A 24,015-nucleotide genomic window follows, 5' to 3' on the forward strand; every position below is an offset into this window, starting at 1 on the left:
AATGCAGTGTAGTTCAATCAGATCAGCTTGGAAGAAAGGCAGTTTAAGTAATGTTTTTGCTTATTTCTTCATAACTAAGGTTCTTTTTTTTTAAATAAATAAATATCTATACAGTACACATATTTATAAGTATGTTTATCGAAAAAAAAAGTAGCTATACCAGTCCTGCTGTTACCTATGACATAAGCAATAAGTTGCTTACTTTAGGAACAGACGACCGTGTGTGTATTGTGTAGATATTTATTTTACTATAAAAAACTAAGATTTGTAGCACAATAATAGAGGTAGTAGACCTAAGGTCTACTTACCTATCTATTATCTAATACTATGAGTTATCCAGTTTAGAACTTACCGATAGTGTTAAAAGGTTATCAAGGTGTCTTCAAAGTATTTTAGTTCATAAATGCCATGCGCGGCACTCTTTTTCACCGACTTTCAAAGAAGGAGGAGGTTTTCAATTCGATTGTACTTTTTTATGTATGTAACCTCAGATCTTTTGATGGGTGGACCGATGTCTGTGATTCCTTTTTTAATTGAAAAAGGTGGTGTTTGTTATGTATCATCATCATTACAGCCTATACAGTCCACTGCTGGACATAGGCCTCCACAAGTTTGCGCCAAAAATAACGTGAACTCGTGTGTTTTGCCCATAGTCACCACGCTGGGCAGGCGCGTTGGTGACCGTAGGGCTGGCTTTGTCCCACCGAAGACGCTGCTGCCCGTCTTCGGCCTGTGTATTTCAAAGCCAGCAGTTGGATGGTTATCCCGCCACCGGTTGGCTTTTTAAGTTCCAAGGTACTGTGTGGCTACGGTACTAAAGAATATAGCCCCCTCTCTTCCCGTGGGTGTCGTAAGAGGCGACTGAGGGATAACACAGTTCCGTTTGTCATGTAGTCCCATTTAAATTTGATCATCACATTTAAATTGATTTGATTTTAATTTTGAGTGATCTTGATAACGCGTTTCACTTGACAATTTTTTCGTCTACCTACGACTAACTCTACTGTCGATGTAATTGTAGTCGGTTTTTTTTTTGTTTACGACTCAATTATATCGTAGATACCTACTAGTGTATATTTAACCTAGCTAACTACCTAGGTGTATATTTATTGTAGATTTTATAGTTAACGATACGAAATAATTGAGAGAAATAAATGGTAAATAGTTTTATATTCTATTTTATAACTTTATAACAGTATCAATAACACGAGTAGGGCGCGATAATAATTTACAATGGTGAAATGGTATAAGCAATATTTATGTTAAACTAGCTTTACCCGTGGCTTCGCTCGCATTGAATTTTTTTTTTAAATAAATGTATCCTGTGTTCCTTCCAATACCTGCAATAATATGTGTACAAAGTTTCATGATGATCGGTTAAGTAGTTTTCGCGTGAAAGCGTAACAAACAAACTTACATTCACATTTATAATATTAGTAGGGATTCATAAAATTTATAATTCGTATTTTGATTTAGTTAATCAGAAATGATTACATAAATATTTTATAATTTTGAAGTCGGTGCCAAGTAAAACAATAACTACTCTAGTATCTACTCGTAAGTTGTATTCAGTTTTCTTTCATAATTTGTTTCATTGACTATTAGGTTGAATACTGTTATTATTCTGTTATTGTTTTGACATATCTAATAATATTTTTTGTACTTGTTTGTTGTGTGTGTGTTGTTTGTATTTGTTATTGTAGCCAGGTTGTTGTAGTATTTACTTGGCACCAACTTCAAAATTATAAAATATTTATTTAATCATTTCTGATTAACTAAATCAAAATACGAATTACTTTGTACTAAGTAAATTTATTTTTCACTTTTTAGCTTCCTGTTTGAAGTCGGATTTTTTTTTGTTAAAAATTATTTTATTTTACAATTTTTAGTGATGGGTAGACCTAACAAGGATGCTTTTTCTCTTGTGTCGGGGGTCCGGAAACATACACAATACACAAGCACAAACACCCAGACAATGACAAACATCTATATGGCCAATACAAATATCTGTCGTGCGCGGAGATTGAACCCACCAACGCCAGCGCAACAGCCGGTGCTGTGACCGCTGCGCTAACGCGTCGACATACTATGAGTAAAATTCGCTATCAGGTGTACGTAATAACAACTGGGACTGACAGCCTAGCGTGTTCTCTGAGGCTAGGTTGGGAGAACCACAAGGATTAACAACTAGACCGAAAATAAATATTTGTATAAACATAAATATCCACTCCGAGCGGGAATAGAACCCGCGACCGTCGGTGTTTAGGCGCCGCCGACACGGCACATGCACAGTCATGTCAGGTAATTGCTATAAATCGTTGAAAAGTTCGCTCGACTATCTTTCGTCTCCATCATCAAACTGTAATGGCACTTGTAACTCATATAGGTGCAAAATTCTCATCAATAGAAACGAATTAAGTTCAAACAGCAGGTAATTGCTAAAAGTCGTTGAAGAGTTCCCTCGACTATCTTTCGTCTCCATCATCAGACTGAAATGGCACTTATAACTCATACATATGCAAAGTTCTCATCAATAGAAACGAATTAAGTTCAAAAAGCAGGTAATTGCTATAAATTGTTGAAGAGTTCCCTCGACTATCTTTCTTCTCCATCATCAGATCGACTCCAGACCTTTATTAAATAGTAGTGCTTTATAGTACTTAATGAAAACATGATTAAATTTACTAGTCACCCTTACGATTTTTGAAAGTTTTCCTCGATTTCTCTGGGATCCCATCATCAAATCCTGGTTTCCTTATCATGGTACCAAACTATGGATATTTCCTTTCCAACAAAAAAAGAATTATCAAAATCGGTTCATAAACGAAGAAGTTATCTCCGAACATACATAAAAAAAAATATATATATATACGGTCGAATTGAGTAACCTCCTCCTTTTTTTAAAGTCGGTTAAAAACGGTACTAAATATTTGAAGCCAAACATTAAGAATCTGTAAGTAATAAGTGTTTTTGCTCAAGTCTCTTCACATTCAATAAGATCTTTTGATCTTCCTACGCAGTTTCCAATCCTGTTGTCAAAGAGACGGAAAGAATTCCTTTGAAATAACATTAATTATTATAACATGTATAAATATAACTATACTATGTTTCATAGATCACCTAATATAAATATCAATTTATAACTTTTTTTATAAATTAACATTATTTTAATATTAATATTTGGATTCAATTTGTATATTCTTTAATTTTAAGTAGTGTTTGAGGTAAAGTTGAACGAAGCTCTTATAAATGTCTGCTATAAATGTTTCGGAGAGTTGTGAAAATATTTGTCAGAAAGTATCATTGTGAACAGACGTCAGTCAGTACGACGACAGAGTGCTACGTGCACGTATGCTAGTGCTGAGGAATATAAAATTTTGCACACTTATAGATTGTATAGAGAAGAAGTGCAGAATGATCATATTTTTTTTTAATTATGCATAAAAAGAACGTACATTCAATCAATTAAAAAAAAAACATTACACACACTACCATATATTTGACACACACGCATATTATACTTTTTTGTTGATTGTCAAAGCCTGTAGTGAAATTGAAAAATTTAAAAAAGGTCCTTTATTTTCATTATTTTTTGGTTTTCTTTAATTTAAAATTTTAGTTATGGTCGAATTTCGAACTCTGGGCGACCATTAGTATATTCAATTTAGTGTTTACTATTTGTTTTCTTTGAATACTAATTAATGTTCTATTATCAATTTTAATGTATCCACTCACTCACTTCAGCCTATCGCAGTCCACTGTTGGACATAGGCCTCCGCAAGTTCGCGCCGAAAATGACGTAAACACATAAGTGTTGCCCGTACTCACCACGCTGTCGCACCGAAAACGCTGCTGCCCGTCTTCGGCCTGTGCATTTTAAAGGCAGCAGTTGGATTGTTACCCCGCCATCGGTCGGCTTCTTAAGTTCCAAGTGGAACTGTGTTATCCCTTAGTCGCCTTTTACGACACCCACGGGAAGATATGGGGTGGCTATATTCTTACTGCCGTAACCACATATCAAGTAGTTTAATGTGTCCACATAATTATAATTGCAAGTTCAAGAAAGGATAGAATGTATTTAATTTAAATCACGACAACTGTATGTCATTTTGCAGTTAGAAATTGCACAAAGGCTTACATACTAGTACTGAACTTTGGTATGAGAAACTTTTATTACAAAAACGATATTCAAAGTTTGTATTTTAATTCGCTGCGAACAAGTCCCTTCTGCATCCAGCCCGTATTCTGTCAGGAATTTAACTAAAGTCTGTGATTGTCTAAGTTTGTCATAGTTATGCAGATATTACAATAAAAAAACGAGCGTGTTTAGACCACACGACTAAAGTAAAATTTACGAAACCTAACTCTCTCTCTTTCTATCTTCACTAACTTATATCTCCCTCTCAACTTCCGTTCGCCTCACCCGATCTCACTTTTCGTAACGATCTCGTTACACATTCACCAGATTACTCCACAAGTCAAGCGTGCGTAAATAAGTTTTACTTAATAAATAGTAGAATTTCTCCTGTGATAGGGACAAACACCCATACATACACAAGTATAAACCCCCAGACCACGACAAACATCTATATGGCCAATATATGTCTGTCATGAGCGGGGATCGTAACCGCGACCGTGAGCGCAACAGTCAGTGTTGTGACCGCTGGGCCAACGTGTCAAGATATTATAGTATGAGACGTTAAATCCTATGTAGGTCGTATACTATATACTACATACTATATACTATAGGTATACACTATACACTATAGTAATATACTAGTATATAGTAATATACTATATACTATATACTATATACTATATACTACATACTATATACTATATACTATATACTATATACTATATACTATATACTATATATATACTAGGGTCTAGGCGTCAAGTATAGAGCACAAAACTAAAAAAAAAAAACATGTATAGGGAAAAACAAATATTTAGTAGGAAATTCAAACAGCACATATAACATTATGCTTACAATATGAAATTCTGTGGTGATGTCATTTGGCGAGTGTCGAGATATAATAGAATTATATGTAATATGGGTTAATGGGTCACTCATTTATCTCTGTACGTATATGTACATAGGCAAAAAAAAAATTCAATTCTTTTGGCTAATGGCATTCATTAGCGCCGAGACAGCATATTTTTGTATTATCTTGCTTATATTGCCGTACGGAAATAGGAGTACAAAAAATAAATTGGATTTTGTAACCGACACCAAATGAAAATAACGAAGATACAGATTCTATATTATATGACAAATTGACTACATATATATTATTATTTTTTGCTATATAAGTAAATCTTCTTTACGTTCGCTTGAATTGGGGACTAAGCTGGTGAATGCGTGACGAGAGCGTTACGAAAAGTGTGAGAGGTGCGAGTACACATTTTTGTATTCTCTTTATTTCATAGCCTTTTCGCATATCTAAGACACAGTGCAGGCCTATTGTGCAGAAGTTTTACTTCAGTCGTGTGGTCTAAAGCACACTCGGTTTTTTTATTGGTTATATATGCAATTTATTGGTTATATATGTATGATATATTATTATTTATTTACTAATAGTGTTGTTTTAAGGCTACCCTTAAAATTCTCTCAATATAATTTTTGTGAAGAAGTGAATATGATGGTAAAAATATGTAATTATAGAAGTTGGTTTCTGTCGGAAATGGGTCAAAATAAATAAAAACGATAGTTACATGGTTGTTGAAGATTTTATCTTTTTATATAATAGCAGTGACCTATTAGTCCTAACACTAATAGTAACAGAACCTATTCCACGCGTTGAAGAAATTTCGAAACGAGAACTATCCTAATTCTCTTTCTCGACAAGTACTATTATTCGAAGAAGGTAGTCGTAACTTAATTTGGGCTACCACCGTACTGTTTTTATGGAATTGGTTGGTGACCATTTCTATGAAAAAGTTTCCAAAGTATTAGCGCCAAAAAAAAATTAAAATTTTGCGTCCAACTTTTTTTTATTTTGTAGAGTAAAATACAAAAACTAGTTTTACAAGATTTTCCTGCGATCTGTCACAGCTCAGTCGAGAACTTGATAAAAAAAACGTGACTCAAAAAAATGTGTGACTAATTTTCAACGTATACATACAAATATTTATCTGACACATACACACACATACACACACACACACACACACACACACACAAAAGCCTATCGCAGTCCACATTTATGCATAATTTAAAAAAAAAATAGCATTCTGTACTCCTTCTCTCTATAAACTATAAGTGTGCAAAATTTCATACTCTTCCGTCCGCGCAATTTGCGTAAAAAGGAATACAAAGTTTTTGCTTCACGTAATATATAGATAAGCGCTCTAGATGTCTTGCAAAACATTTACAGCATACTTTACCCAATTTCATAAAGTCGGTTAAAACTTTAAATACATTTTTGACAATGAAACACATTCCTCGTCACAGCAGACTTCATATTTTTTATTTATAGCAGTTATCTTGAGATCTGCAAAACAATATAAAAGGTTCCACGAGACAAAGTACAACAATGCTTTTTGTAAGACGCTTTCATTCAAATCTAGGCTTAAAAATAAGAAACAGTAAAACCTATACATATATAAAACCATGTCAGTTACGACTACCTAAAATTAATACAGAAGTAAAAATAAAACTGTAAATATTTTGTGTTGTATGTAAATATTTTAAATACATTGCATAAAACAAATACATCGGTTAATTTTTGAGACAGAAAAGATAATAGTCAACGAATTTAGAACTTGAAACTCAGCATTGGCACCCCCAATTTGAACTGAAGTTGAATTAGTGGCGTCTCGATATTTAACCACATGCTATGAGATGTCATTTTACGTACATTTGTTACCTGCAAGGATATCAAGACTTATTGTCGAATTGAATATATGACAGAGTTAAACTTCATGTAGATGTATGTCCATGTGTATTAGAGCAGATTGCTGTAGTAAATAACTGTTAAGAAAAAATTCTCTTTTCGCTGTCACTTAGCTTACCCACTCCCATTGACTAATTAAATCGAAGTCAATTAGATCACCTGTTACTTCAATTGGTCAATTTTAACATAGGTATTGTCTATTTTTCATTAATTATTTTCTAAATAGCCTACTTCAAGTCTTTTTCATTACTTTCTATTTTCTGCACGAATTGTTGCTTTATATTACTTCTTCATTTTAAGTTTAAATAAAATAAACTAAACTAAAATTCGAGCATGCAAATACCGCACGTTATGGAAGTTAATGTTCATTCTAAATAATTTCATGAGGGAATTGGATTTATGCGTCTGAGAGAAAGTTTTTGGCTGTATGTGGCTGCCTATAGCTTAAACTCAGGTTTGCGGTAGGAAAATTATTGTGTTGCTCTAAAGCAACGGAGGTAGCGTGTGGTTAAAATAGCTCTAAGTAGAGTATAAGTAGGTACTCATATTCTATTCTTTATTTGCGGAATTCGGTAAGAATAGAACGAAATTGTTTTTTGTTAAGATATTTCATATATCGACATGTCTTTACTTACGTTTTAGAGCAAAATCATTTTTATGAATAATTTTATGTATCGGGACAGTCATTATTAAAGAACGAAAAAAAAGTTTGGCGCGGCGTCCTGAGGTTGGCAGCACTGTCGGCGGTGACAAGACATCGACTTGTCGCGCGATTGAGATTGTGAACATCATTAAAACGAAGATAATGGCATTGAGGACGTAATTTTTTTGCTCAATTATCCCATTGTTCATCCACATGATCTCTGATGATAGTTAGAATAACGCTGTTCTCGATGCGTTAGAGTTTTTATCTGTATATTTAAAGTTAGAATGAAACTCAAATTATATGATAACTTGCCAAGAATATTTGTTGAGATGATTTAGTTTTGTTAAGCGTAATCATACCTACTATAAAATATCTTCTAGATATTTATGGACTTCTCAAAGCAACGAAAAGAAAAAGCCAAAATTAACGCATTCGTTACTGTCTAAACGCTTTTATTATGTATTATTATTTTTATTATGTATTATATTACTAAAAAAACAGTGACAACTTGCCTACAAAATAACCATCAGATAACTCACAGGTATTGGTCATTAGCCAGCATTTAACTCAAAGATAACTTTATTAAATATTCGTGACGTATGAGTGCTTACAAATAACAACTGTAGTATATTGGAGGTTTTCGGGACATTTCACACATCAGTATTTCGTATCAGAAATATCAAATTTTACACACGAATGGATTTGTACGTCCACCGTATAAAAACATTACAATATTTAAGTAACATCCCATTGCCGGGCATAGGCCTAGTTCTCCGTGTAGGAGAAATGAAAAAATATGGTGCTGCCACTTATTTTTCTTTCTCTTTAAATTTCGCTGTCCCCGCGAAATATAAAATATATATATGTATATATATATCTTTTATATTATATTATAAAATCGTCATACTATTCTCACTTGTACTAGACATCTGAACCCAAGCGTGCAATACCGTTTCACGCTCCACTGCGACGCTAAGAGACGTCTTTGAAGTTTCATTTATAAGAACACAGCCTCCAAGGAATACGGTATTTTTAATTACGCTCGCTCGTCAGCGATTTAGCGGCACGACAGGATTTCATCTCATGTCTGCTAAATAGCACACACTTAAACTGGAGAAGCTCTTGGAGTTTCAGCTGATATCTTGAGAAATAATTTTATGTTTTAAATTTAGAACGATTTTTATATTTCTATTAATTTTGTTTGAAATTTATATAAGGAGTTTCTTTGTTGACTTCAAAAGTGACTTATGGTTTTTTTTAGGATTGGCCACATGTTGTCAACTAATGAATCTATCTAACGTGTAAGGCAGTGGTCTGTTAGTGCACAAACAGAAGTTGATGGTGTTTTTTTTTTATCATAAAACTCCACTAATTTTTCGTATATTTCTATTTGAACTTTGAAATCCAAAAGTCGTATTAGTTTAGTAGGAGGTAAGCAGGTCTTTGGGTTCTGTTTTATATTTGCTTTACATTTAAATTCAATTTAAAAAAATACACACAAATCCTTAAAAAAATGTGCTGGCCGTATAGATTTTTGTCGTGGTCTGGGCATTTGTGCTTGTATATTGTGTGTATCTCCGGACCTGAGGGTCACACATGAGAAAATCTTACTTTCCGTTCAACATCCCCAACGTTGAGTGTGAAGCATTTCTTTGTTATTTATTTAATAAAAAATTAAATTTTGACAAATTTAATGTAGAAAAAATATTATAGCTAGATCGTGTAACAAGTACGTAATAAAAATTGATTTTTACATTACAGCATTTGCTTAACATATGTTTCAACATAAATTATCCAAGAAAAACGAATAGATCGTATAATATAAGGGTCACGTACGTGCCCGGCTTTCAATTTTATTTCCATGAGTTGAATTTCAATTTTGGATGTCATTTACATTTAATTTCTGGGATAAAGTGTTTGTATTGAACAGTGGATTGTGGTAGTGGCATATATGAGACAAAAAAATTAAGATAGGGCTCAGCTTTCAACATTTTGTACAACATTTGGAGCAGCCTAATTGGGACAGTATCTCAACCTTACAAGACAATCACAGATCGATGCTTTAAAGTACAATGTTTTTTTTTTATAAGTAATATACATCCACGGGCTTTTGAACCCATGTCCTTTTTTATTTCTAAAACATGCAATTTTTTTTTTTATATCGAAGTACGCGTTACTCAGCAACATCATTGTTTAAGTTGGACTTAATGTCTCCAATAGAGACGAGAGTCCGCCGACCGGTTCTTATTCTAAAGTAGAATCGTTTTCCTATGGTGAGTATGGTAGCCAGTGGTGGTGTAGATGCGCTGTGTTAATAGCGAGGGCTTCGTGAAAGGGTCGAGGATTGGGTTGGCGAGGAGCTGACATTATTTCTGGTGTGGTACGGGTCCATAGGCTACGGAATCAACTTACCATCAGGCGCATCGTATACTTGTTGCCATCTTATTATTTATTTATTTTTAGTTATTTATACTTTAGTGAAGTACAATGGGCGGACTTATGGATATTTAGTCATTTCTTCCAGACAACCCAACCTTGGTAATATCAAAAAAAATCTTTCAATGGCACCCACTTTGATGAAAATCATATTCTAAAATATAAATAACAGAATTGTTTGAAAAAATTAAGTCGAACGTAGAAATATTAAAAAGCTGTAAGCATTAGTACCTTCTCATTTAAATATCCACAGACTTATAAAAAGAAAATAGAAATTGTCTACGACAACATTTTATGTCCACGTAATGATACCACTTCTAGTTTTCACAATAATTTCTAACAAAATGAATTTTCTAATATGTTATTTTTCGACTTTCATTGACCGTTATACATTTTAAACAATGTGTTAAAAATAATTATAATTCTTTGCAAGAACGTTTACGAGTATATATCAGAACAAGATAATTCAAAGAAATTTTTAAATAACTTTTAGTATCTATTTGACGCTGGATTAGAGACGGCTGATTTATACGATTTCTTTTTAAATTATTAAGACTATCTGCCTCAGCACAGTACTAAGTAAATATTTAAATATTTATGTGTGTATGTTGGTATGTTGTATGACCTACAGAGATGTGTGTTGTGGTTTAGACACTTGTGTCTCATCCTAGTTGGGCCGATGAGTGTGACGCATCTATTTTTTTAGTTACTAATTTCGTCAAGATATATGAATTTCCGTGAGATGAGGTCTATGTTACCCCTTTCATACTTTAATTTTGTGGGGAAGGTTACCCTACCTATATATCCACCAAACCTCAGTGAAGCAGCGTGGTGTATTAAAGCCTAGACTCTTCTCCTAAAGGAGTTAGAAGCCTATACCCAACTGTGGAATGTTACATCCTGAATCAATAAAACAATCTTGTTTACACAAGATTACGTGTGAATATCCAATGTGTAGCCAACATAATCCAATGAGAATTTCTCAATAACATATTTTTCTTAAAATAAATCACCAGAAGACAGCGAAATAGAATCATTGATAGAAATAAATTGTCGTCTCGTCCGAGTTGTCCTCTATTTATTACTTGGATAATATTTTTATTGGTCTTATATTTATAACTTGTTATTTTCAGAAATATTTGTAAATTTCGTTTGGAATTACGATATCGTAGAAGTAACAAGTTGTAAATTACTCACTGTTCACTGTTGCGTAAAAGCTTTTTTTGCCAAAAATAGGAGAGAAAAAAATTGTGTGCGTACAAGGTACACATGTCAGATGTTTCTTTGGTAAACTAATTGAAAGAAAACTAATTTAAAAAAAAACTAATTGAAAGTAAATAAAAAGCCAACATGACGGCGTGTTCCCAGGCGGTCACCCATCCAAGTACTGACCGCGCCCGACGTTGCTTAACTTCGGTGGTCGGACGAGAACCGGTGTGTTCAACGTGGTATGGACGCTTAAGAATTTGTGACTCGTGACGCCGTGACGCGTTTGATCCGTAAAAATTTTACCTCTCATTCGCCTAAAGAAGTTTCACGTCAAAAAAAACGAGTGCTCTAGACAACACGATTTTAATTTCCACTGCCAATCTAAATATATACATTATCTTTATTTATAAATCATTCATCTATCATTTGAAAAATAAAATAAATGAGAATCCATAAATTGCGCCTTCAATTCGTCGAATTGAATATCGCGTTCAATATTTTCGTTTTGATAGTTCGTTGGTTTATTTTTGGATCCTGTCATTTCAAACAAAGCTCCGTGACACCTGACATTTAGCTATGACAGCGCTGTGTAAAGCGCTTTCCACAGAGAACGTGACGATTCGACAGTCTTAGAAAATTCATAAAAATATATCTATTTTCCATTATTATTTATATTAATTTTTCCAATTTTCTGAAAAAACTAGTAAGAAAACCGTAATAACAAATAAAGTAGTAAAATAGTACTTTATTATCTTCAAATATGTTAGGAAGAACTTAAATGAGATTTAGTGATATTATAGTGGACATACCCGTTTTGAACTTAATAGATGTATGTGCCATTATTAAATATTTTAATTGCAAGTTTTTTTTTTTAAATTAAACATTCATATTAATTTGATTTTAAGTGCTCCTAATGTTGCAGTTATTCAAGATTGCCATCTATTAATCATTGCAACATTAGATTAGCGAGTGCGTTGCAGACCTTGTACCTTTAAATATTGTTAGTTCAGCTATTTCTCCCGATCCCAAAGTGCTCATCAAGAACTCGCTCTCAAAAAGTGGATTTAGAATTTAATTTATAAAATATTAGCAGCTGCGATTTTCGCATCGCGTTTCGTGTAAAAGCTCCAAGTTGTGCAATTAGCTATATATATATATTGTTATAATAATAATAAATAATAAATAAATATCTACACAATACACGGTCGTCTGTTCCTAAAGTAAGCAACTTAATGCTTGTGTTATAGGTAACAGCCGACTGGTATAGCTACATATATTTTTTTTTCGATAAACTTACTTATAAATAATACATATATGAATATATAAATAAATATTTATATTACACCCAGACTTGGGGTGGGAATCGAACCCAAAACCCTCGGAGCAGAAAGCAGGGTCACTACAAACTGCGCCAACGGGCTAGTCGTTAAATACCTAGTTTGTTAGACATACGTTGTTGTTTGATTCGGTTTTATGAAACACGTTTAGTTCTATGGTTATTTCCGTATTATATTCTGAGTTAAGCTGGATTGAAAGGAAACAGCCTTTAACGCTCCGCTGCTGGCTTAAAGTTTTTCAAATGTTTTGTAATTACCACAAAACTCCGAACGCACTTGCTAAGGTTGGCTGGTAGAGAATGTATAGGTATAATTAAGCCGATTTTTTTATGCTATGTATTTGCCTTTTAATGCATTATGCTATATATAACTGTGCCCCCGGGGTCACCTGCGTTGATTTTAGGAAAAATATTAGTAAAGTTTTATATAGCCTATAGTCTTCCTCGGTAAATGGACTATGGTAAATAGAATTTTTCTCTTTCGAGCCTTGAGATTAGCGCGTTAAAAAATATAGTAATTAAATGTATGATAAAAAACGTGTCGCATCAGGCTGTAACGTCCTACGGCTGGGCATAGGACTCTTTCTCCATGTAGGAGAAGGATTGGAGCCTAATCCACCACGCCGCTTCACTGCGGGTTGGCGGAAAAAATGTGTAAAGATAAAAATATTTAATATAATGAATTAAATTAAGTAAACATTATGTAAAAACGTTAATGTACCTAAAAACGAAAAATAAATTAAAGCGATATCTAATTACAATTTTTAATTAATACCCTCTCAAGATAAATCTTTTGTGTTATTAATTTCATGTTTATATTTACTGTTCTGATATTTGTGTAGTGAAAAATTTCTTACATTAATTATTTATATAAAGTTAATTGAAAATAAATGAGTAAAAGGGAATCAAATTTATTGATTATCTATTATGTATATGTATATATATATATATATATATATATATATATATATATATATATATATATATATATGAGTCTTATTTAGCACTTTAATGCCAGCAATCCCTTTAGGAGCGTGAAAATTAGACATTTTTCGTGTTTTTAAGATGGGATGAAGTAATAACAAAAAATATCGGTCAAAGATCGGTGTTTAGGCGCCTCCGACGCTCCGACATGGCAGACGCACCATTACACCAGAGCGGTCGTTAATACATAATCAATTTTTTGGAAATTCTAAGTAGGTCGTTGGCCTTAAGGTGTCGATTCTGGTTGTCATCACAGACACCTGATAGGATTCATTAGATAGTCCTTGTTGGGAAATTATCTTCCAACCTGTAGTGGACCAACGTGATGGATTAATCTTCAACCATATATGGAGAAATTGACTTTAACCCAGCAGTAACAGAGAGAGATAGAGTCAGTTGACAATACAGACTAAATCATTCAATTAACTAATTAGTCTTCGGGACTATTCGTATTTTACTGTAACATTCTCTAAGTGTAGTTCGTAGTGTATCTTCTTATATATAAAATTTTCGTGTTACAATGTTAGTTAAAATACTCCTCCGAAACGGGAGGACCGATTTTTATGAAATTTTCTGTGCATATCGGGTAGGTCTGAGACATCTATTTTTATAACCCTAAATTATAGGGGGGGGGGATAAGAGGGTTAATAACATATATGGCAAATCAACGTTTGCGGGATCAGCTAGTTTTTTATTAAGACGTTTGATTAATAAAGCTTTTAAAACGAAAAAGAATGATTGAAATCAGTTTAAGTGTTAAGAATTTATCCCTCACAGTAAAAGGAATTGTTCTCTTATTAAATTTTAGCTTTAGGCTTTAGATATTTCAATCTATTGGTCTGCTTGTGATTTTGTAGTTAGTATTTGATTGAAATTTTAAAAGTTTTTAAAAATAAAAATGAATTGCTAAAATGTATGTACGCGCATGGCTCCCGGACGACTGCATTAAATTTAGTAATTATTTTTTGAGTTGATTTATTAATATGTTATGGTAAGGAGTTGGCCGGAATATTCATGAAATATAAATAATGTCGTGGTTAGAAGTTTTCCAGGAAAGCTAGTTTTCTAAAATGAAAAGATATTTGATGTAATGCTTGTGGTCTTTTAACCGTTTTCGGGGGTACGTAGAGTACCTTTGTGTAAAAGGCGTTTATTAATGAAGTCTTTGGGACCAAAAATCGGCAATTTTTTTTTAATTAAAAATATTTAAAACCGTTCTATTTGCCACTTAGCGACTTTAAAGGTATTCCTATCGCTTTACCTGTGTGCCTTTGTAGTAAATATTTTGTTTCATCATCATTACAGCCTATACAGTCCACTGCTGGACACAGGCCTCCACAAGTTTACGCCAAAAATGGCGTGAACTCATGTGTTTTGCCCATAGTCACCACGCTGGGCAGGCGGGTTGGTGACCGCAGGGCTGGCTTTGTCGCACCGAAGACGCTGCTGCCCGTCTTTGGCCTGTGTATTTCCAAGCCAGCAGTTGGATGGTTATCCCGCCACCAGTCGGCTTTTTAAGTTCCAAGGTGGTAGCGGAACTGTGTTATCCCTTAGTCGCCTCTTACGACACCCACGGGAAGAGAGGGGGTGGCTATATTCTTTAGTACCGTAGGTACACAGTACAATATATACTAGTACAAATATATATATAATATACAAATAATATATATAATAGTCCAAATATTTTGTTTGAACCTTATGAAATAGCCGATAACACTAGCAATGATTCAAAATATATCCTATAATCTATTGAGGATTATAAAGTTGCAGTGTACGGTGACCATTAGTCAGGATTATCGGTGACGTTCGGAACATATTACATGGGGTAATTTGATGAAGACGATTGCTCCCTCTGGGGTAATTTAAATATCACTTGATATATATTTTAATCTATTTTAATATTCGTCCAGTTTTATCTGTAGGGTTAGGATTACAGAATATATATCTTTGAGAATATATACAATTTTTTTTATCCGACTGTAAACGGAGGATTACTGCAACATGTGTGATCCCTGTTCACTTCAATGTACTCGTATACTATATATCGTATACTGATACTAGTAGTCACCCAGTGGTCGAAATTTGACCATAATTAAATTAAATTATAAGTCTGAACATTATTAAGATTCTGTTATCAAAGACTAAAAAATATACTTCTATGACAATTAACAAAAGAGTAATTATGCGTGTGTGTGTGTCAAATACATGTCAGTGTGTGTAATGTTTTTTTATTGATTTAATGTATTTTTTATACATAATTGAAAAAATAAAAGATTAGCATTATGCACTACTTCTCTATATAAACTATAAGTGTGCAAAAATTCATAGTCCTGGACACCAGACATCGATTTACTCAACATTTATTTATTTAATAAGTTGATACAACTTATAAAATTATGAGATAGCGTTAATACCGAACTAAATTTGTATTTTGATTATTTATTTTATTGAAATTTACCGCAGGTACCCACGCTTGTACCGTGCCTCGGAGAGCACGTTAAGCCGTCGGTCCTGGTTGTTATCATGTACACCTGATAGCGATCGTTACTCATAGTAAGGAATATATCCGCCAACCCGCATTGGAGCAGCGTGGGGGATTAAACTCTGATCCTTCTCCTACATGGGGAAAGAGGCCTATGCCCAGTAGTGGGATATTACTGGCTGAAGCGTACATACGATTGTAATAATAATTATTTAACGACAAGTTATTTATTAAATAACAATTTATTAATCAGCAAATTGTTTATAAATGAAATACCGTTGAAACATTCGTAGTTGTCTGGCTTTTCAAGAGAGCTGTGAATTAAATTCCTTTGCAATTATTTGCAATTAAAGATCGCAGCAATGCAACGTGTTGAATACTGACGAACGCTTCGGATTCATATCGACTCTATTAACGTTAAACGACATTTATATTATACCAGCGATGTACCCTGACTTCGCGTGAATATTATTTTTGCCGCGCTTTGTTGGCTTGGTAGAAATAGACTTATAGACTAGTTTTTAAAGTTATAAATTTTAATAGCACGCGGTCAGAAAACAGGGGGTAGGTTCGGAATCAGGCGCGTTAGGCACCTGATTTTCAGCCTTTATTTCCTTAGCTGGCCCACGCCGCGACAACGTACCTTAGAAAGTAATATGGAAGGACACTGGCCTGACTAAATCCCGGTGATGATGGTCTTCAGTTCCGTCTTCGTCCGATGACCGGCGGAGATCTCCACCGGTGTAAATGCCGGTAATCAGTCAGCCCGTTATTAATCGAGGGCAGTGACTCGATTTGTAGCAAAGTATAATTAAAGATATAAATCTTAAAGTAAAAATAAATCCTGGAACGAAGAAAGTTCCGAGTCAGGAAAAGAATAATTCAGAAACCAGTGTCACAATTAGCAAAATAATAAATAATTACAATTTTCTCGTTAAGTTAAGAACACCAGCAATATGTAATTATAATAGATATCATGAGAACTTACCCCAGCGGGATTTAAGCCGAGTTAGGGTCGAGGTTAGGTCTCGAGGTTCGGCGGCAACGAAGTGCAAAGAAAAGAAGCAAAGACACGCGAGCAAGGCGCTCCTTCCCGCGCTCGGAAATATTGACAAGCAAAAGTCAAGTATGAAAAAGCAAAGTACGCGTTAAGCATAGTCTGTATTTTTATAAATTATTAAGTTTAAATTTAGATATTAAGTTATTTTATAATTTAAGAAGTAGACAGGAATATTAAATTTAGAATTTCTAATTACAATTAAATTCATTTTATTAAAGAAAGATCAATAATTACCAAAAAACATCAGCGGCATCTATCAAGTCCGTTAGAGAAAAACGCCGATATGAAACACCAATAGTCACGAAGTGTTGAAACATGCCGATAGATGGCGCCACAAGTAGAAGCATGATAAAAATAAATTGAAAAAAACTTAACCTTTACTACAAGATCTTATTTATTAGAGTAACGTTCCAGCACAACGTTACATTTTTAATAAGAGTTTAGATTATAAAAAGAAAACATGTTGAAATATTTTTATATATATGTATATCCCATATAACTGTCGCCTAACAAGCGTGCGGCTGACTTGATGATAAGCGATTGCCGTACCTTATAGACGCCTGCAACACCAGAAGCGACACAAGCGCGTTGCCGATCCTACCCCCAATCCCTTCCAGGTGTTCTGGTCATCTTACTCACCACAGGAACACAAAACTGCTTGGAAGCAGTATTATTTAGCTGTGTTAGCTGTATTATCTTTTGTAAGGTCGAGGTACTTCCCCAGTCGGGCTGCTCCAGATTTTGAGCAGGATTATTCTTGCTGTGTCCTGTCTCAGTTACTTAAATTGTCTTGTTTGTGTTGGTAGTTTTTGGGTTCGATTTGCGCTATTAGTCTAGTGTATTGTACATATGTAGGCCTAAATACCATAACGAAATACAAGTAGGTAAGTAAAAGGTGTGAAATATATAATATAGTATTTTTTTGGTTACTCCAATAACATACGTAACTGTAACATAAAAAAGTCAAAAGAGGTCAAAAATATAAATGAAAAAAGACCAGTACATTTTCTAGGTTTCCTGTTCATTGATTCGACGATTCCATCGGTTCGTTTGGTGCAAAGACAAAGTTACGGACGATAGGATATTTTATTTGGCCTTTTGTCTGTGTCCATTGCTTCAACCTATACTTAATTATAGTGGTCGAGGACTGATACATCGCTTTCGTTTTATTTTGTTACATTTAAGGATTTAAAAGAATAGTAAGTGTTGACGGATTTTTTTTTGCGTAATATGTGTTTTTGTAAATTTTTCTTATGGCAGTTTCTCAAAATGTCCAGTGTTATTCACATAAATATATGTATTTAGGTTTCTATTCGTAAAATATCAAACTCAAGTTCAAGATCATTCATTTAATTTTTGATTATATTGATTATTTGATTTAAGACATTTATTCCTAAAAGTTCACTTATATTATAAAATCAACCAATTTTTTTTTTAATTTTAAACAAAATTTTGACATAAAATTGAAATGATAAATTAACTAAGTAAAATCAATGCCGTTATTATTATTAGTACCTATACAAATCCTTTATTTTCTTATCGATATAATATTAAGTACAGTTGTAAAATCCCAAAAGCAAATAATTTTACGGTTTGCCAAAGGCAACAAAGTGGAAGAAAGAAGAAAGAAGGGATATTTAAATTCGAACTATTTCAAATATTACTGTCTTTAAAACTCTTTTTTTGCTCAACGAAGCATCTTTAATAAATCAGCAAGTAACAAAATAAATTCTGAAACGTCTACAATCGCCAATCCGTGAATCCGCCAATCTGTCGCCAAACGAGATCGATTTGACTTTCTACCTTATTTCTTTATCTATAATCATATTGTAAAGATGAAGAGTTTGTTTGTTTGTTTGATTGCTAATCTCAGCATCTACTAGTTCGAATTGAAAAATTATTTTTTGTGTTGGATAGTTCATTTACAAATGAAGACCATGTAATATAGGCTATGTTAATAAAGGCTATAAAATAAATATTTTAGTACCTACGTTTTTTTCCACAAATGATCATAGGTAAAATCGCGGGACAAAGTTAGTTAGAAGATAAACCTCTATTCAACAGTGCAGCTCTACTATTGAGCCTGAGTTTAATATTTACACATGTATTATGTATCTTATATATAAAATTTTCGTGCGACAATGTTAGTTACCGTAATCTTCCGAAACGGCTGGACTGATTTTTATTAAATTTTGTGTGCGTATATCGAATACGTCTGAGAATCGGCCACCGTCTAGTTTTCATACCCCTAAGTTGTACCCCTATATTATAATCCATAGAGCGACTCGTTATCAAGAGATGGCGCGATTCGTAACACTGCGAATTTTTTTTTTTCATTTGGAAACAAACATAAATATACCTCATGCTGTTAAAGTTTATTCGTAACTTATGTGCAAGATACATTTTGTACACAACCTGTGAAAAAGACCTTTACCCTTTTTAGGAACAGACGACCGTGTGTATGCACAACATATTAATTCGATTGTTGATGACGCAGTTAGCCTCTAGAGTGCAATTCAAACGCTATGAAATCACTCGGTGCAGTTGACATGACTCTCCATAAACTATTGTCCACTGTTCACTATCGTACGTACATATTATTATTGAAAACTCCTTCACATTTCGTTCTCTAATTTACTACTCTAATTTACTCGAATTTATAATGTTCCGCTTTCCAGCAATTCTATGTGATTGAGTTTTTTTAGGTTTTATTTTTCACAAACGATACTGTATTGTTTTTTCTTTTTTTTTGTTTTATTATATAATTTATATTACGCTTATCTTTGACTTTTTCTTAATGTCTATGTCAAAATATACGATAGTTAACAAAAACTGTTCTGAAAGTGTCTAAAATAACATATAATTTGTATGGGTTCTATAATTATTTTCATCAGCTTGTTGAGTTTTTAGTGTGTATGGATTTACGTATGTATTTGTGTATGTATGTCATCATCATCATCATCACTTCAGCCTGTCGCAGTACACTGCTTGACACAGGCCTCCACAAGTTCGCACCAAAAATGGCGTGAGCTCATGTGTGTTTCCCATATTCACAACGCTGGGCAGGCGGGTTGGTGACCGCAGGAGAATGATATGTATGTAATATTATATTTAAAAAAATTTTACCATTTGATATATGAAACTGTCAGTCCCGGGCTCCTTTCCGGTGTATGCAATTATAAAGTTCTAAAATTTTAGAGGAACAAAATTAAGAAACAGAACTCTTACTGTATTGTTATTACTGTACGAACTGACAGAATTTCGTTTTCCAAAGACATTTTAAAAGGTAAAATTTAAAAGTAATTCACAATTAAAACAATGAAATACCATTAGAAAACCCGTTTTAAATTAATAACAAACAAAATAAAACAAAACATAACTAGGTATAACAGACGCTGAAGGCTGTCTTAAGCTGTCAATCCTTTGCAATTACAATTCAAAACATTAAGATTAAAATTTTACAAACAATTAAAATCATTATATATTTATTGTGTTAAAGATATTTCTAAATCTATATCAACAATAAAAAGCAAAGGAAGTGAAATCCGGAATCATTACAAATGCTAAAACACAATTTTGAAGATATATTATATACAATATACAAACAAAGTTTAAAGGCTAATTTAATATTTATATATACAAATACAGTATGATTATAAAATGTCATTTCTCGGCTCTATTCATTAGTTTGAGTCTAAGAACTTTGGATTTGTAACTTGAAATATATTGCATTCGTACATAGAAATAAGACTTTCTTTATACTTCAAGGGCAAATACATGTACGGTCCGGTCCGCCTGTGATGGTAAGCATTTACCGTAACTTATAGACGCGCGACGCGGATGCGACTACACAAAAAGCATCAAAAACACCCACCTCCCCAGAAGATCACGAGAATACAACGCTATTTGAGAGTAGTATTCTTTTGTTGTGTTCTTCTGTGTCGCAGGACCGATGGCCGTTGGAGCAGATGGGACGCGCAACGCAGTGTGGGACATCCTCCGGCCCGTTGGACCGACGATCTACGTAAGATTGCCAGTGTAGGCTGGTTGAGGATTGCGGGAAACCGGGATGTCTGGCGCGAACTTGGTGAGGCCTATGTCCAGTATTGGACTGCAATAGGCTGAACTGACTGACTGACTGTGTTCTTTTGTAAGGCAGGATATTTCCTGCTTACCTCATCCCAATACAAAAACTATAATATAAATCTTATGGTACATATTTACCGTATGTTTACATAACTAAAATGAGAAAATCTATGTCGTTAGAGAGCTTCAACATCGCATAGTTTAATTAATGTTATTTAGACATAAGAGCTACGCGTGAGGCTGTGCCGGATCAATATTGTAATAATAATTGGAACTTACAGTCAATTAACGGTTAACCGCATAAGTATTTTGACATTTCATTCACGTACATTAATTTTATTTTCAAATATCCAATCTACCCACCACGTTCATATTAAACTTCGCTTGATTGGCTTCTTGAGAGATCTTAGTATAGCTGCCGAGTAGGAAACTTCACCTGTAAACTTTATGCTTCCTTAGAAATAACGCTTATCTTTCATGAACATTCATCAGGCTTTAATCAAGAAGTAATGACTGAGAATTTTGTATCATTACTGTTTTTTACTAAATGTATACCAACTATTTGACAGAGACATTCAGCCTTTGTCCTTGTTACCGGAACAAAAGTGAGAGTTAAAGTAACTTCTGAGAAAGAAAAAAGAAGATATAGCGAAGCTGTAATCATAACCACTAATTAATATGATGTGGTCCAAAACTGAATTTAGGTAAAACCGTCAACGAAATTTTAAATCAAAGACGTGTTGAAAACTGTTCGGAGACAAAACTGTCGTTTTTCATGGGCATCGACTATATTATATTTTTTGATGATACAATGGTCAACAAACATAGCACTGGTTCATTTCTAATGCGCTAGCGGTCACGGGCTTAATTTCCGCACACAACAAACATATGTAGAGGCCATTCAGAAGTTTGCCGTGCTCTCAGCGTTTGTGCTGGAGTATTGTGTGTTTTCGGAAACCCAACATCCGAATAAATTGTAGTGGGAACTTATGAGTGTGAGGCTTTATTTTTTTGTTTTATAAGGAACCGTGTGTTACTTGATTAGTGAATTTTAGTACAATGACGATCAAAATGTGCTTTAAATCTTTTGCTTCCACCTCACAACTTTCAAACAGTTACAACGTAGTCCATTTTTTCATCCATCTTCCTGTTACATAATCCCACAATACTTACGATATGCGTGTCAAAGAGATGATATCTCAACAATGAAACCGCGTATAATGTCACAGATACTTTATCACTCGCGCTTGGATCATTTCCAAATTGCCCGATTCTATTTCTGTTAAAAGTTGATACCGTTGAATTCAGTTTCGCTTTCGATTTGTTTTTCATAAATGTTGTTTATTCGATTATATTATTATAGTTTTAAGATTTGATGAGAATAAATACTTCGCAAATTCTTTCTTTTCTTTTTAAACAGTAACGTCGTTAAGATTACTAAGCAAATGTTCAACTGTTTGGTGTATTATTTCACCTTTTGTGTGTGATAAGCATGGAGTCATATTCGGTTGGTTATACTTTTATAATTTAAGACGTTTGTGAAAATAACTGAAACTGACAATCCAAAATAGTTGCAAATTACCTGTTCGGAGCAGGAAATGAACCCAAGACTTCCAGTGATTTTTGTACCAGAATTACCGTTAATTCGTATTTTAAGCATGACATAAATATCCTGCAACAAATTCTAAATCTTATAATATTAAATCCCTTGGACCATATATTCTAAATAAAATTTTAAATTCAGATTATGGAACAGCGTAGTGGACTAAACTCCAATTCTTCTCCTACATGGAGAAAGATTCCTATGCCCAGCAGTGGGATGTTACAGGCTTAATCCTGAAACGTAGACTACCCAATAACAATTCTACTATAATTTTAATAAAATATTTCAGGAATGTCTATATCCTTTTTTTCTACGTAATAATTTCTATTGTTCCAGAAAAAAATATGCAATCACTTGAATTTAGTGACAAAAAACTGTTTGAAAAGCTCGTCAACGCTCGATGAGTCGCGCTACAGACGAATAAAGCTAGCTCATAAAGTGCACCCATGCATGTATAATTCGGTCACATGCATCTAGAATTCGGTCAATTTCACCTACTTTTAACTTTTTAGTATATCTTGTGATTGACGATAAATCATCGCTAATCACCGACAACGATATTATCGCTTCATTTATTAAACTACATTAGCCTTCTCGGAAAGTAACATTGTTTAGATGTACATATGTTTTAGAAGAAAAAAACTTAGGATTAGTGGAATACAATTATTTTTAGGTGACGCCTAGGTGCAGCGATCACAGTACTGGCTGCTTTTCCCGCGTTGTGAACGCGGGGAAAGGTAGGGTGGATCGGCAAACATTTGTATTGGCCATACAGATGTTTGCCGTGGTCTGTGCGTATGAGCTTGTGTATGCTGTGATTGTATCCGCTGGGCGTGTGTGTGTATGTGTTTACCAACCCAGATTAAATCCTAGCTTGGGCCGTTGAGTGTCAGGGCGCCTGTTCAGTTAATTTATTTTTATTTCATACCAACAAATCTTACAAGCAAAGTACCTCTTCCACAACATTGCTTTGGGGCTGCCTTTGTCTTAATGCTTGTAATAAAAATGGGACTTTTTAATTTCAATCAATTGCTTCTAGCTATTTAAATATCATCAAGTTATTTAAACGTTAATACCGCGATTGCAAATATATATTTAATAACGATATAATCATAAGATTACATAGCAAAAAGAAAGAGTTATGTTTAATCTCTTTGAACAGGGCGAAGCGGTTATTAGTTTTAATTAAATTTTATTTGAGTTAGTTCACATTTTAAACTTTGAAACTGCTCGCGATTTTACATAGACTCAAGGATTTACATAAATATCATTTT

At 33.7% G+C, this 24,015-nt stretch overlaps 1 long non-coding RNA gene and 1 pseudogene across 1 annotated transcript; both read right to left on the bottom strand.

The window, feature by feature from the left end:
- Positions 1-4,389: 4,389 nt before the first annotated feature.
- On the bottom strand, positions 4,390-24,015 carry LOC123665548. Its single transcript, XR_006745064.1, has 3 exons — positions 24,002-24,015; positions 18,702-18,715; positions 4,390-4,502 (listed from the first exon to the last, which is right to left on the bottom strand). It is a non-coding gene; the product is annotated as an uncharacterized LOC123665548 (long non-coding RNA).
- On the bottom strand, positions 11,325-11,443 carry LOC123665789 (annotated as a pseudogene).

The sequence above is a fragment of the Melitaea cinxia genome, chromosome 24 (genome assembly GCF_905220565.1).
Source record: "Melitaea cinxia chromosome 24, ilMelCinx1.1, whole genome shotgun sequence".
Lineage (NCBI taxonomy): Eukaryota > Metazoa > Arthropoda > Insecta > Lepidoptera > Nymphalidae > Melitaea > Melitaea cinxia.